The 15,322-nt window shown below is 46.5% G+C and overlaps 1 protein-coding gene across 1 annotated transcript in view; it reads right to left on the bottom strand.

Moving 5' to 3' along the window:
* Positions 1-15,322, bottom strand: part of PLD1 (phospholipase D1) — a 128,055-nt gene that overhangs the window by 107,663 nt on the left and 5,070 nt on the right. Inside the window, exon 2 of the mRNA XM_073359380.2 lies at positions 710-812. The gene's annotated coding sequence lies outside the window, so the exon portion shown is untranslated. The remainder of the gene's footprint in view (positions 1-709; positions 813-15,322) is intronic.

Here is a 15,322-nt window from a genome sequence, read left to right as displayed (position 1 = left end):
GTATTCCTGGAGGTTTCATCACATGACATAATCTTTAATTCCAGGTGACTCCAGGACAATCCTGGACGGTTGGCAACCCTATCTGGGAAAAGTACTCCAAGCATCACAGCTAAACGCATCCAGTGTACTAAATGCCCTAACAACAATTACATGGGTAAAACCAGACAATCACTATGCTCTTGAATGAACTCACACAGGCAAATGATAAAAAATAAAACACCTGTGGTGCACGTGATCACTCTATATCTGACCTGTCAGCCCTCATCCTAAAAGGAAACCAGCACAACACTTTGAAAAGATGAATCTAGGAGCTTAAATTAATCACTCTCTTAGACATTAAAAATAATGGACTGAACAGAGACACTGGAGTTTTTGGTTTATTACAACAATCTGTAACCCACTAACCCCCTTTTCTTGTCTTATGACTGCAGAGGTGTTAAAGGGACACTCCGCCTTGAATAGTCCCTTACAATATGTGCTAACTGTATCCTAAACAGTCTGTCCCACCTTGCATTTAGCTGTGAAGCTCGGAGTACCTTTCACAGACCTGAAGAACAGCTTTGTGTGGCTCAAAAGCTTGTCTCTCTCACCAATAGATGTTGGTCCAATAAAAGATATTACCTCACGCACCTTGTCTCCCTGATTTAAACTGGGATCTCTAGCCAGTCCCTGAACCTCTATGTAACCTTCCATATACGTCAACACTTACCTACAGCACAGGGCAGTGTGAAGTTTACTTAATATACAGCACTTTGAGTTCCTGGTGTGGATGCGTCGCATGAGGGTCACACTTGCATTGAAGGTGCTGTATTCTGTAAGTGCAAAGGATGGATATTAGTATAATTTTTTATTTTCACTGATTAATTCTTTTTCTTCTCTTTTAAATTTTCCATTGACTAATGTCTCCCATCAGGTGAAAGCCTGTGCATATGAGAAAGAGAGGCACACACATAGATCTTACATCCGATGAAGTGAGCTGTAGCTCACGAAAGCTTATGCTCAAATAAATTGGTTAGTCTCTAAGATGCCACAAGTACTCCTTTTCTTTTTGTGAATACAGGCTAACATGGCTGCTACTCTGAAACCTGACATAGATCTTGGTCACAGAACAAATTTTCCAAAGGCCCCTCAAATGATTTCCTTTCAATACAGACATTATACACAAGCAGCAATCCATTTCTGCTCCCTTTGGCTGGAGGCAGTGTTGTCTGGGTCAGAGCCCAGTAGACAAAACTCTTTGGGGTAGGCAATGTCTTTTACTGTGAGTTTAGATAAGGCCTACCACCATGAAGCTCCAATCTAAATGGGGCCTCAGGTGATGTTATAATACAAATTAATAATACGGACTGGGAGTCAGTGGAAGTAGGTTCTAATTCCCCATCTCAACACTGACTGATTGGGCAAGCCATTTAGCCTCTCTGTCTCCCTGTCTGTAACAACGACCTCAAATAGGTGTTGTGAAGTTTAATCAATTAAAGTACTTTTGACAATTTTAGGTGGATGGTTCTATACAAATGCTAAGTGTTACTATTATTATCTGCAGCTCAGGGATCTGCTCATGAGCTCAAGTCTGGGAGCTGTCAAAAACATCTAATCTTAGGTTCTTATAATTCTGTAATTGAACCTCCAGGAAGAACAGAACTGAGAGAGAGAGTTTTCCACACAGTCATTACTGGGCAAATGTTGTTAGATATGGAGAAGACAAATTTTTTTGCCAGATTCCTCACTGACTTCAATGGAGTCACAGTTGGGATAAAACTGACCGATGTGTGATCTAGACAAATTTTTGTACTGGTATTATTATTTGTTTTATGATAGCACTTAGGAGCCCTAGTCATTTACCAGGATCCAACTGCGCTAGGTACTGTACAATCAAAGAATAAAAAGACGGTCCCTTCCCCGAGGGCTTATAATCTAAATGTAACACAAGAGATAACAGATAGATATATACAGACATGGGCGTACAAGAAAACACTGAGACAATATTAGTTAGTCGTCTCTGCACAAAAGCAGCCATCATCTGAAGGATGGTAATTTGGTAGTTTTGTTGATGTTGATGGGGAGCACCTCCCGACCATGGTGGGGGCGGGGAGTGGAGGACATGGGAGAAAGCACAAAGATGCTTGTTGGAAAATGTAACAAGAGGATATTGGAGATTGGCATCATGGGCCATGGTATAACTATGTCAATTGGAGGGCAAAAGGGGTTGGGGGAGGTGGGTGGGAGGAGGGTTCCAATACAGTTATATCACTGAAATCCCTAGTGCTGAAGCAGTTATACTGTTATGAAGGTGCCTTACACCAATATGGCATATTCCCATATGGGAACAACAAGCGATACCAGTATAAGACACTTTATATCAATATAACTAACTGTGTCCACATGAGGCGAGTTGTATCACTTTAACTATAGGTACAGTAACTTGTGCGTGTAGACAAGGCCTTAGATGAGGCATGCAAAAAATTTTTTTAAATTGGGTTTGCACCCCTTTCTGTTTCTTTAACATGGTTGAAGAAGGCCTGAAATGTTGGGGGAGGGGTTGTTCTTTTTTTCCTCTGCTTCCGTTTCACCTTTAGACATATCAGGAATCTCAAGTCTGATCTTCCCTCATTGTGCTGGGGACCTCTTGTGGGGGAGAGGAGGGTGTCTCAGTTTTTATTAATTATGATAATCATGATGATGATGATGATTTGTGAGCTCTCCCCCAGTGACTGAAAAACTGAAGGAGCTGATACTTTAACAGACATCATTACTCTCAAGTGTCTGCTAGGCACTTGAGTTAAATAAGAATTAAAAAGGGTTTGAACAACCTGACTCAAAGTGACTTCTACTCCTAATTGTTCAATTTTCACTCTCTCAATTTGTGATGTCATTATTTTACCATTGCCCCTGTCCCCATAAGAGTAGGTAAGACTTGAATCGATAATGTAAAAAATACGTGGAGGAAAAAAAAAAAGTCCATACATCATATGAAGCAAAAAAGAATACACTGTTTCATGTACTCTGAAAACTGTTTCGTGTACTAGTCACCTTACAGGAAGTCTGCTTAGCATCACGTGAAGAAGAAATCAGCAGCACCACCTGCTGGCAACAACACTTGAAATGCTAACAACGGTTCTCATAGATTCAGAGATTTTAAGGCCAGAAGGCTTCATAATTTATTATCATCTAGTCTCACCTCCTGCACAACACAAGCCATAGAACCTCTCACCTAGTGATTTTGCATCAGCCCCATAACTTATGTTAGCTATAGCATATCGTTTAGAAAGATACCTAATGTTGACTGTAAGTGATCAATACATGTTGCTTGGTAAGTTGTTCCAGTGGTTAACTGTCCTCACTGTTACAAATTGAGCCTCATTTCTAGTCTGAATTTATCTAACTTCAGCTTCCAACCACTGGATCTCCTTATTCCTTTTTCTGCTATCATCAGAAATCTCTTCCCCATGGAGTACCTTGCAGACTATGATCAAGTCACCCCTTAACATCCTCTTCCATAAACTAAATAGCCAGAGCTTCTTTAGTGTCTCACTATAAGGCAGGTTTGATAGACCGCTCATCCTTTTGTAGCTCCTTTCTGAATGCTTTCCAATTTGTCTATAAAGAGGCTTCCCCCCCACCCCCTTTGCAGGGGGAAAAAGAACAAAGCTATAAACCAGAGTTGCCCAATGTCTGGCCTTCAAAGCTCTGAACTGTGGCCTTCCAGGGCAGTGACTATCAACCTTTCCAGACTGCTGTACCCCTTTCTGGAGGCTTGTGTACTCCAAGTTTTAGCTCACTTAAAAGCTACTTGCCTACAAATCAAACATAAAAATACAAAACTGTCACAGCATAATTATGAAATAAATCAATTGGAATATAAATATTGTACTTACATTTCAGTGTACAGTATATAGAGCAGTTCGTATGGACTTCGCTAGTGCTTTTTATGTTGCCTTTTGTAAAACTAAGCAAATATCTACATGAGTTGGTGTACGCCCTGGAACAGTGGCTCTCAAAAGGGGGTCCGCAGCCCCCTAGGGTCCACAAACCCTTTCAGGGACCCTGCAGCTAAAACCCTGAGCCCCACCCCAGAACCTCCCGCTGGGCTGAAGCCAGGGACTGTGAAGTTGAAGCCCTGATCCCCAGTGACCGCCATGGGGCTGAAGCCTGGAGCAGCAGGGCTGAATTCTGGAGCTCCAAGCCCCAGTGCTCCCCACAGGGCAGAAGCCCTGAGCCCATGAGCAGAGTTGGGGGAAACACAGGGGTGTTGCCTCCCCAAAAAACACTACAGTGCAAGAGCAGGGCAGTCCCGGGGCAGCTCCATACCTCTCCCCCCACCTCCTTCACTCCCCACCCCCGGTCTGAGGCCGGAAGCCAGAGCCAGGCTGTGTGGGACAGCTGCTGCTTTGGCTGGTGCCATGGAGCAGGCAGCCACGGCATTCCCTCATCTCCTGCTGCTGCAGGGGATTGAAGCTGCTCCTCAGCTCCCAGCCCCCTTTGCTCACACAGCCAGTAAGAGCCATCTGGGTGAGGGGGACCTGGCTCCATGGCTGGCAGAGCCCTTGAGGAACAGGGACCGCAGGGTAGCCCTCCTGGCACACAGCCCCTAGCTACTCTCATCCCTGCACCCTGAGCTACACCCTCCCTGAACCCTGAGGTACCCTCCTGCCTGCCCACAGCCCCAAGCTACCCTCATCCCTGCACCCTGAGCTACCCCCCTGCCCACACACAGCCCCTAGCTACCCCCTCCCTGCATCCTGAGCTATCCCCTTGCCCACACACAGCCCGTAACTACCGCCTCCCTGTATCCTAAGCTACCCCCCTGCTCACACACAGCCCCTAGCCACCCTTCTCCCTGCACCCTGAGTTGTTTTCAAACTTTTTGAGCTGAGCCCCTGCACCTTTAAATTATAATTTTTGGTTGCGACCCCCTCCCCAAATCCAGACAGGCGGGTGGCCTGCTGAGGTGAGTCAGGGGGTGGGGGTGACACTCTCTCCCCAGACCCGCCATGAGGAGCTGGCTTGAGCCCCGCTGGCCCCTGCCCACCCAAAATAGAAGTCAAACTACACCTATGCCTGAGCTCCCCCCAGCCCAGAGCCCCGAGTCCCCCCCTCTCCTGCTGGGCCCTGGAGTTTTTATAGCATGTTGGGGGGGGGGCCTCAGAAAGAAAAAGGTTAGAACCCCTGCCCTGGAAGACCTCTGTATACCCCCAAAGGTACTCGTACCCCTCATTGAGAACCACTGTGCTTGGGCAGCAGGCTGTGCTAAGAAGCCAATTTGTTCTTGACTATGAACAGAAAATGTGTCTCCTGAGCCTCACTTGGATATTTTAAAAGGGAAAGTGTTTGAATCAGCCCTGTTGGGGACAGAGCAGAGGAACTGCCTCCACAAACGCCTCAGGAACAGCTCTGTTATGAGCCAGGAGCCCTACGAGCTGCAAGAGCAGCTCTCCCACTGCTGCATTGCAGGAGAGAGGGGCTCTGGTTGTTCTATTGTCTGCTTACCTGCATGACGGTAGAAGCCCAAGAGAGAGCAGGAGAGGCACTCAATTGCTCTACCTGAACCGAGGGGAACATCAAGCAAAAGATGGCATGGCTCCCCTCCTCCATGCAGCCACCAGGGCAGCTCAGGAAAGAGAAGAATCTAAAAACCAACAAGCAATTATCGCTGCCTGATTTTCTGCCCTCGCCCATGTTAGAGCACTCTGGATGCCACTCTAACTTGTGGTAGAGGGCAACATTTCACTGTATTAAGACTACGGGTGATCAAAATATTTCCATCAAAACTATTTTTCAGTGGAATTGAGTTTTTGACTAAACTACATTTTTTATGAAAAGTGTCTGCCTTCCACAGAACATTTCATTTTTTCATAGAAAAAGCAAGCACCCAAATATTAAAATATCTCAATTTGGTTATCCTGCCAAGGTGTCTCATGGGAAATGAAGTTTGATTTTCTCATGTCCACACTCTCCTCTATCAGTGGGACTCCCAGCAAGACTACATTTCCCATGATGCACCAAATTTTCCCCTCACCATGAGGGGAGACAGAGATGCACTCCAACCAGAGAGTGCAGCACATAGAAGAGAATGGGAGCATGAGGCACTCGAACTACAACTCCCATGAGACCCCACAGCTGCATTTCATAATTGAAACATTTATGGTTTGGGCCAAAGTATAATGATTTTTTATTTTTTGCCAAAAAGTTGAATTTTTTCCATGAGAAATTTTGACAAAATTTTCTTTATTTTCTTCAGAAAAAAAACCAACATGTTACAACTAGCTATAATAAAGATGTGTACAGTGTGTGTACGCTGTTCAAAGCAAGGGAGGAACTCCACTTGGTTCTGCTCCTTTCCTAATTATATTTTAAATATATCCAACACCACATGGCAAACTGGCATTGAAAAGAATTTTAAATACCCTTTTCGTAAGAATACTTATGAAAGCCAAAGACTTTGGGCTTGATTTTGAGCGGCTTTTCATGGTGGCAATGGGTGCACAAGCAGACCTGAGGCACAGTTCTTCCCTTATCTCCCCCAAAGGTATTGTGTCTCCAACACTGCTCTCTGCAAGCTGCAGCTGAGAACCACAATGAACTATCCAGGAGATAAGCACAAGGCAAAGAAATTGCATTTGCTGCAGAAGGTTTACTCTAGGTAGTTCCCTTATCATTATTTTCTGATGCCTAATTTGCCTTTGGGTGGGGAAGAGAAAAAGATTTTCCTTGGCAATCAGCTCACATTTGCAGCATTACATAAAAACCTGGATGCCACCATCTGGTTATTTCCTTATTCACATTCTATGCTGTAGCAACAGAGGTAACCAATCACCATTAAACAAAAAGGACAAAACTAATCCCTTTGGAAAACACAGGACCACGTTACCAAACAAGCCTTCAGGTCTGGGGAGGGGCACAGTCAGAGGTGAAAGTAAGCCGGTACAGTCTGGTACAGCATACCGGCAACAGCCAGTACGCAGTGCCAGACCGGACTGGCTTCCCCGGTGGTGATTTAAAGGGCCTGGTGCTCCTGCTACTGCGGGGAGCCCCGGGCCCTTTAAAGCGCCGCCAGAGTCCTGCCGCCGCTACGGCCTTTAAAGTGCCTCTTCTGGTTGAGGCCATGCCCGCACTCAGGACTCCGGCGTACCGTAAATCCTTTAAGTTACTTTCACTCCTGGGCACAGCATATGTCCAAAGATAAAGCATAGCTTAACAAGCAACAGGAGCTTTTCTGCTGCAATTTAGGCAACTCTAGAGAAGCACAAGCTCTGTAGTTTGTAGAAGGCAAGATGACAGGAGCCTATTTTAGCTCCCTCCTCTTAGACATAAGATGCTTAATCAAAAAGCACATTATTAAGCTGATTGTAAGGGTGTCAGTAGGATAATAAAGTAACAGCAGCAATGGGTTTGAGTGGAGTCAGCAGATCTATCTCAGATCCTTACACACCTTCCCATTACCACAGTATCTGAGCCCCTCCTAATTTTTCATATATTCAGTCGCACAGCATTCCTGTGAGGTAGGGAAGTGCTATAATCCCCAATTTACAGACGGGGAACTGAGGCACAGACACATTAAGTAACTTGCCCAAGGTCACACAGCAAGCCTGTGGCAGAGTGGGGAACTGAACCCACATCTCCCAAGTCTCAGACTAGTATCCTAACCACTGTATCATCGTTCCTCTAGCCTATAGAGCTACCCAAAAGTTAACAAAAGGGCCAGATCACAGACCCCTTCCTCACCCTCACAAGTACTTACGTAACCCACACACCTCCTGGGTGTGGTGCTCTGTCCCATCTAATGGTACCGAGACCACTTAGAGAGAGAGAGATTAATGAGTTTGCTCTACAGCCTTAGTTAAGAGGCCTATGGCTCTTAGCTCATGCAGTAGAGACTCATGCACTAAAACAGAGGTGGGCAAACTACAGCCCGCGAGTCACATCCAGCCCGAGGGACCGTCCTGCCTGGCCCTTGAGCTACTGGCTGGGGAGCCCAGCCCCTGGTCCCTCTCCTGCTGTCCCCCTCCCCTGCAGCCATGCTGCCACACAGGCCGCACACCTGGCTCCATCTGGGCAGTGGGGCTGCGAGCTCCTGCTGCTCTGGGCAGCATGGTAAGGGGGCGGCGGCAGCGGGGGTTGGATAAGGGGTAGGGGGTCCCAGGGGGCAGTCAGGGAACAGGGAGCTGTTGGATGGGGCGGAGGTTCTGTGGGGGGAAGTCAGGGGATGGGGGGGTTGAATAGGGCATGGGAGTCCCAGGGGGCCTGTCAGGGGGTGGGGGTGTGGATAGGGACAGGGGCAGTCCAGAGACAGGAAGCAGGGGGGGTTGGATAGGGGGTGGGGTCCCGGGGGGGCTGTCAGGAGCGTGGCTGTGGATAGGGGTCGGGGGGGGCAGTCAGGGGACAGGGAACAGGGGGGGTTGGATAGGAAGTGGGGTCCTGGGGGGGGGTAGTCAGGGGGCAGGGGTTCTGAGGGGGGCAGACGGGGGCGGTAAGTGGGAGGGGGAGGATGGGGGCGGGGGCCAGGCTGTTTGGGAAGGCACAGCCTTCCCTACCCAGCCCTCCATACAGTTTCGCACCCCAATGTGGCCCTTGGGCCAAAAAGTTTGCCCACCCCTGCACTAAAAGGTCCCAGGTTCAATCCTGCCTGCCGACGGCCAGGATCTGTGGATGTTACACTTAAGCTTTGGGACTTCTCACATGAATAATGGCTCACCAGCATGAGTAAGGGCTCAAGATTCTGGCCCAAGGTGATTTGGCTGGAAACTACAAATATTGCAGGATTTCCCTGAAATGTCTTGAGAATGAAGCTCCACCAAACTTATATATTGTGCCTTTGCAGATTCCTGTACAGACTTCCTGCTCCCCATCCCACCTTTAAGTTAGCCCCAAATCACACGAAGATAATTTTAAATATTCTTCCCTCCTTTCACTGAACTCGCATTTGTCAAAGGCTGCCTCTCTCCAAGGATGGCTAAGGCACTTTAGGTCCAATGCCAAGAGTGAGCAGGCCATGGAGGGTCTATGCACAGGGGTCTATGCACAGGGCTCTGCAAACAACCCCAACACGCATACCCATTCTGCTCTGTAGTCTCTCTCTCACTCTCTCAAATCCTGCAGGTTTCTATGAAAAATATAAATATTTATAGTAATGTGTTTTTAAAATACAAGCTCCACTGCTAAGCTTTTAAAATTTCCCAAAGATTTAGTCCATATTGGGGGTTACTAGAGCTGAGGACTTAAAAAGAAATCTTAAGAATCTTAGAAGTGAAAAAAATATTCTGTGGCAGAGAATTTAAAATTGCCATAGGAATCTGGAAGTGAATTTCCCCTCAATTTTAATGAAATACTGTATTAATTTTAGGGGGAATTAGGCATCCAAATCCAGTTCTGAAAATCTCAGGCTACAAAATTACTGACAATGCTCCCTATCCTGCAAACACTTCCAGGTAAAGTGCTTTCTAATTGGAATTGTTACAATCAACTACAATGGCACTGCTCATGGTAGTAAGCGCTATGCCCAGCAATACATGTTTGAAGGATTGCGCCCACAGAATGGCTAAGACTCTAGTTGACATTTTTCCATTTGTGATTTGCCCAACCTCTGCACCAAACCAGTGGGATCTGCACGGAGCGGGGATTCTCTGTGGAAGGACAGTTCTGCTGCCTTCACAACACCATCCCCTATAGACATCTCTCTGGGTGGTTCATTTTAGGTGAGAGTTGGAGACAGGCCAGGCTGGAGGGACGATTGGGATGGGATGGGAATGAGGATTCAAATTATCTCCCCTCTGGTCCCACAAAAACTATTTAATAGAACCCAGGCTGGATTTTTTTTTACACTTCCTGTAAGTAGTGTTCAATAAGTTCTTTTACATAATCACACCATAGTGCTCCCAATCAGGAAGCTATTTATTATAACATCCCTTTTGAAACATTCATTTCAGATAGCAAAATTAAATGTGAACACCATAACCTGCTTACATATTTAACATTCTATTAAACTCCATTAAAGTCTATATCATCATATATATAACAAATCAATTTTTTTTAACTTACCTAACTCTTAACTTTTTTGCAACTAAGGTATTTTCCTCAGCGTTTCAGATGGCTGTTCTTTCCTGCCTTAGTATTATACAAAGTTATGCATCTACCTTGCAGGTGGCTGGATGCTGGAGGGAGCGAGAGTTTCTCTTATGATAACAGGAGATTCTCTTGCACTTGGCTCTTCTGGTGGGAGTGTGTTTTGAGAGTCTGTTCCAATATCTATAGATGGATTGTCAGCCTGTGTTTTCTTCCATGTCCTGCTGAGCTAGTCTCAGTGGAGTGCATATTTCACCATTCTCCACTTCCTGGTTTTGTCTTATGTTCACAGTGGATGAATGTACTTCTGGTTTTGGTGTCATATAAACCCTTCCCCTGCTACGTAATGTGAACAAGGATTTGTCTGTTCAACAGATGTAGTTTGCTTCCAGGTGCATGATTTGTTCCAAAGAAATAGTTTGATCTTCACAGGGTCTCCTGGTTGTAGCTAGTCAAGTGTAGTAGGCTTTGCCTGTCTCTTCCTTTTTTTGTCTGTTACTCCTTGCACCACTGCCAGTTGTAATAATGCTGGGCACCAAGGTAAGTGTGCTTCTTAACATCAAGCATTGTACCAGGCTGCTTGGTAGTCATACCTTCTGCAGGAGACTTTCTCCATTCAAGAATGCCATGTATTTTCTCTGATTTTGCAGCTTACTTTAACAGAGCCTCAGCAATTTTATCTGCCAATTTGGCTTTGCCTCTTGACCAGCTGTGGTATGGTCATGATGTGATATGACTGAATTCTCATTCCTGGGTAATGTGCACAAACTCACTGCAAATGAACTGGCATCTGTTGTGTTACACTACACAGTTCAGGATACCAAGCCTGCTGAAATGCTTCATGCTTTGTCTATGATGGTCACTGAGGTAGTGTCTGACAGCTCATCTACTTCCCAGAAGTACATGTTTGTGTGGTTTGCAGCGAAAGGGTCCATTCCTACTTTGCTCCAATGTCTGTTGGGAATATTGTGTAGTTTCATTTCTCTTTTTGCTGCTAGACCTTCATTTCCCATAGGTATCACAACTGCTCAGCAGTTCTGTGATATCCTTGGTCATGTTTGACTAGTATTATGGCATCTCTGCCTTTCCAGCTGTAGCCTTCTATTCCAGAATGGCTCCGATGTATTCTCGAAAGAGTTTCTGTTCTCTTTTATTCTATTCAAATACTACACTCCTCACTTGTAGTATCAGAGTGCCTTCTAGTAGTGGTGTAATCAATATGATTACACATCTGTTCTTTGTTGTTTGTTCTCTCATCGTTTCCCCAGGGGAGAAGCATGTGGAGTGGAGTGTCTTGTTTTAGTAGGGTTTTAGGTTTCTTTGTTTATTTTCAATTGTTTGCTTCCTCAATATGGCACATTTTGCTTCTTCGTTTTTTCTTGTCTGCAAGCTTTGGCATAATGATTTCTCTTGCCAGAATTATTGCACATGATCCCATATTTGGGTCATTTTCCATTGTCATGTTTTTTCTCCGTAATACCCACGGGTCTTCTTTTACATTTTATCTCCTCTGCTTTGTAGTTGTGCATTGCTTTTGCACAAATTTTGATGCATTTTTCCTTTTTTTCCAGGCTTTCCCTGTTGAGCCTTGGTGCTACCTGCATCTGCTCCTCTTATTCTCTGCTTATGAGCTTATACTCTAGCTTTGCACATGTCGATAGCTCTTGGTATAGTTAGTATGGTCCCAGATTGGTAATAGTAGTGCAAAGGGCCTGGGTAAACGAGCCCAATCCAGCCCAGTCTGGAACACAGTTTTGCCAACCTGATTTGGAGAAGTCTGGACAGCAACACCGCAACCCTGTTACAAACCAGTTTTGCAATAGCTATGCTTAAACTGTGTCCCATAGCTAGTGAAAGTAGGGACTATTCCTGTGGCTTTTAGTGGCAGGGGCTGTGCTGAGAAACCAATTCACCATACTGCGCAAGTCATGAGTGGCCCAGCTTCATCTACAGGGGAATCACGGTAGCCAGAAGAGTTTTAAAACAGGATTCTTCCCATAAAGTTGGTACCATGGTACCTCTGTCCTCCAGGTCTAGCTATGTTAGGTTCTTTTGGGCTAACCTCTGTAGCTTAGATCCCTACCAAAACAGGTCAGATAAACAATATTAGCACCTTTTGGGGGAAACCATCTTTAAAAACAGTTTTGGCTAACACAGTTTCACTGTAGTGTAGGGACCTCACATTAGGGCCACGGTCACATTAGTCTGGGGATCTGCACTATGCCCCCTGGGCTTAGCAGATTAATGCTACACCTCTATGCTGTCACTTAGGCACATGCAACCCTCCTAGGGTTGCCAATTTTCTAACTGCACAAAATCAAACACCCTTGCCCCACGGCCTCACCCCTTCTCTGAGGCCCCGCCCACACTCACTCCAGCCCCCCTCCCTCTGTCTCTCGCTCTCCCCCAACCCCATTCACTTTCACTGGGCTGGGGTAGGGGGTGCGGGAGGGTGGGAAGACTCCAGCTGGGAGTGCAGGCTCCAGAGTGGGGCCAGAAATGAGGGGTTCAGGGTGTGGGAGGGGGCTCAGGGCTGGGGCAGCAGGTTGGGTTGGGATGCTAGAGGGGGTGAGGGCTCTGGCGGGGGGGGTGGGCTCTGTGGTGGGACTGGGGATGAGGGGTTTGGGATGCAGGAGCGGGCTCAGGGCTGGGGCAGGGTGTTGGGGTACGAGAGGGGGTTCAGGATGTGGACTCCAGGAGGGAGTTAGAGTGCAGGAGGGGGTTCTGACCTGGGGCAGGGGGGTTGGGGTGCAGGCTCCAGCCAGGAGGCGCTTACCTCAGGCAGTTCCTGGTTGGCAGTGCAGCATGGCTAAGGCAGGCTCCCTTCTTGCCCTGCCTCCGTGCTGCTCCCGGAAGCAGCCAGCATGTCTGGCCCCGAGGCAAAGGCACGGCCAGGTGGCTCTGGCGGTGCCCCTGCTGCTCCCATTGGCCGTGGTTCCTGGCCATTGGGAGCTACGGAGCTGACCCTCGGGGTGGGGGCAGCACGTGGACCCCCCTGCCCGCCCCTGCGCCTAGAAGCCGGACATGCCGGCTGCTTCCAGGAGCTGCGTGAAGCTAGGGCAGATAGGAAGCCTGCCTTAGCTCCACTGCGCTGCCGACTGGACTTTTAACGGCCCGCTCAGCACTGCTGACCGGAGCAGCCAGGGTCCCTTTTCGACCGGGCATTCCGGTCGAAAACTGGATGCCTGGCAACCCTTGCCACGTTAGCAGCACCAAGCTGCTAGGAAGAGAAGAAGAAAGGTGAGTGTTAGGATATAGATATTCAGGCCTGTCTGTAAAGGCCTGTACTTAAAGAATTTAGGTGTATTCTTATCACTTGGCTAGTTCTAGAGGTATAAAAGAAAGAATCAAAATCACTGTCTGACAGTGTAAGGTCCTTCTCTTACTGTGACAGTCTGAGGCCCTGTGCTTAGGCTAAGGCCTCTGGCTAAGCAGCAGAGGCAGCCATAAGCTGGGAAGTGAATGGTCACATCCTCACATTCCAAACTAGTCACATTGAAAGAAGGTGCTATTGGGCTGTTAGGAATACAATCCTGTCCTGATAATGCCTGTCACCTCCAGAGAAAGGGAAGTGCCTAGAAAATATAAAAGAAAACTTAGTTTGATAGCATCCTGTCTGGCAAGAACTCACTTATCAATAGCTGGTATGTGAAATCCTCACTTCTGTATTGTTTTGTCATCATAGTTCCCACTTTGCTATTTGACAGGTTTCAGAGTAACAGCCGTGTTAGTCTGTATTCGCAAAAAGAAAAGGAGGACTTGTGGCACCTTAGAGACTAACCAATTTATTAGAGCATGAGCTTTCGTGAGCTACAGCTCACTTCCTCAGATGCATATCGTGGAAACTGCAGCAGGCTTTATATATACACAGAGAATATGAAACAATACCTATTCCCACCCCACTGTCCTGCTGGTAATAGCTTATCTAAAGTGATAAGTGATCACTACAGGACAGGCCTAACAAAGAAAATAACAGAACGCCACTAGCCGTCACCTTCAGCCCCCAACTAAAACCCCTCCAACGCATTATTAAGGATCTACAACCTATCCTAAAGGATGACCCAACACTCTCACAAATCTTGGGAGACAGGCCAGTCCTTGCCTACAGACAGCCCCGCAACCTGAAGCAAATACTCACCAACAACCACATACCACACAACAGAACCACTAACCCAGGAACTTATCCTTGCAACAAAGCCCGTTGCCAACTGTGCCCACATATCTATTCAGGGGACACCATCACAGGGCCTAATAACATCAGCCACACTATCAGAGGCTCGTTCACCTGCACATCCACCAATGTGATATATGCCATCATGTGCCAGCAATGCCCCTCTGCCATGTACATTGGTCAAACTGGACAGTCTCTACGTAAAAGAATAAATGGACACAAATCAGATGTCAAGAATTATAACATTCATAAACCAGTCGGAGAACACTTCAATCTCTCTGGTCACGCGATCACAGACATGAAGGTCGCTATCTTAAAACAAAAAAACTTCAAATCCAGACTCCAGCGAGAAACTGCTGAATTGGAATTCATTTGCAAATTGGATACTATTAATTTAGGCTTAAATAGAGACTTGGAGTGGCTAAGTCATTATGCAAGGTAGCCTGTTTCCTCTTGTTTTTTCCTACCCCCCCCCCCCAGATGTTCTGGTTTAACTTGGATTTTAACTTGAAGAGTGGTCAGTTTGGATGAGCTATTACCAGCAGGAGAGTGAGTTTGTGTGTGTATGGGGGTGGGGGGGATGTGAGAACCTGGATTTATGCAGGAAATAGCCCAGCTTGATTGTCATGCACATTGTGTAAAGAGTTGTCACTTTGGATGGGCTATCACCAGCAGGAGAGTGAATTTGTGTGGGGGGGTGGAGGGTGAGAAAACCTGGATTTGTGCTGGAAATCACTTTAGATAAGCTATTACCAGCAGGACAGTGGGGTGGGAATAGGTATTGTTTCATATTCTCTGTGTATATATAAAGCCTGCTGCAGTTTCCACGATATGCATCTGAGGAAGTGAGCTGTAGCTCACGAAAGCTCATGCTCTAATAAATTGGTTAGTCTCTAAGGTGCCACAAGTCCTCCTTTTCTTTTCACTTTGCTATTGTTTGTCTGTATAATCTCTGTCTGGTTCTGTGATTGTTCCTGTCTGCTGTATAATTAATTTTGCTGGGTGTAAACTAATTAAGGTGGTGGGATATAATTGGTTACATAATCATGTTAGGATTGGTTAGTTAAATTTCGGGAAAATGATTGGTTAAGG

Source organism: Lepidochelys kempii, chromosome 9, assembly GCF_965140285.1.
Source record: "Lepidochelys kempii isolate rLepKem1 chromosome 9, rLepKem1.hap1, whole genome shotgun sequence".
Lineage (NCBI taxonomy): Eukaryota > Metazoa > Chordata > Testudines > Cheloniidae > Lepidochelys > Lepidochelys kempii.
The sequence above is the reverse complement of the archived record's forward strand: the minus strand, read 5'-3'. Positions and strand labels throughout refer to the sequence as shown.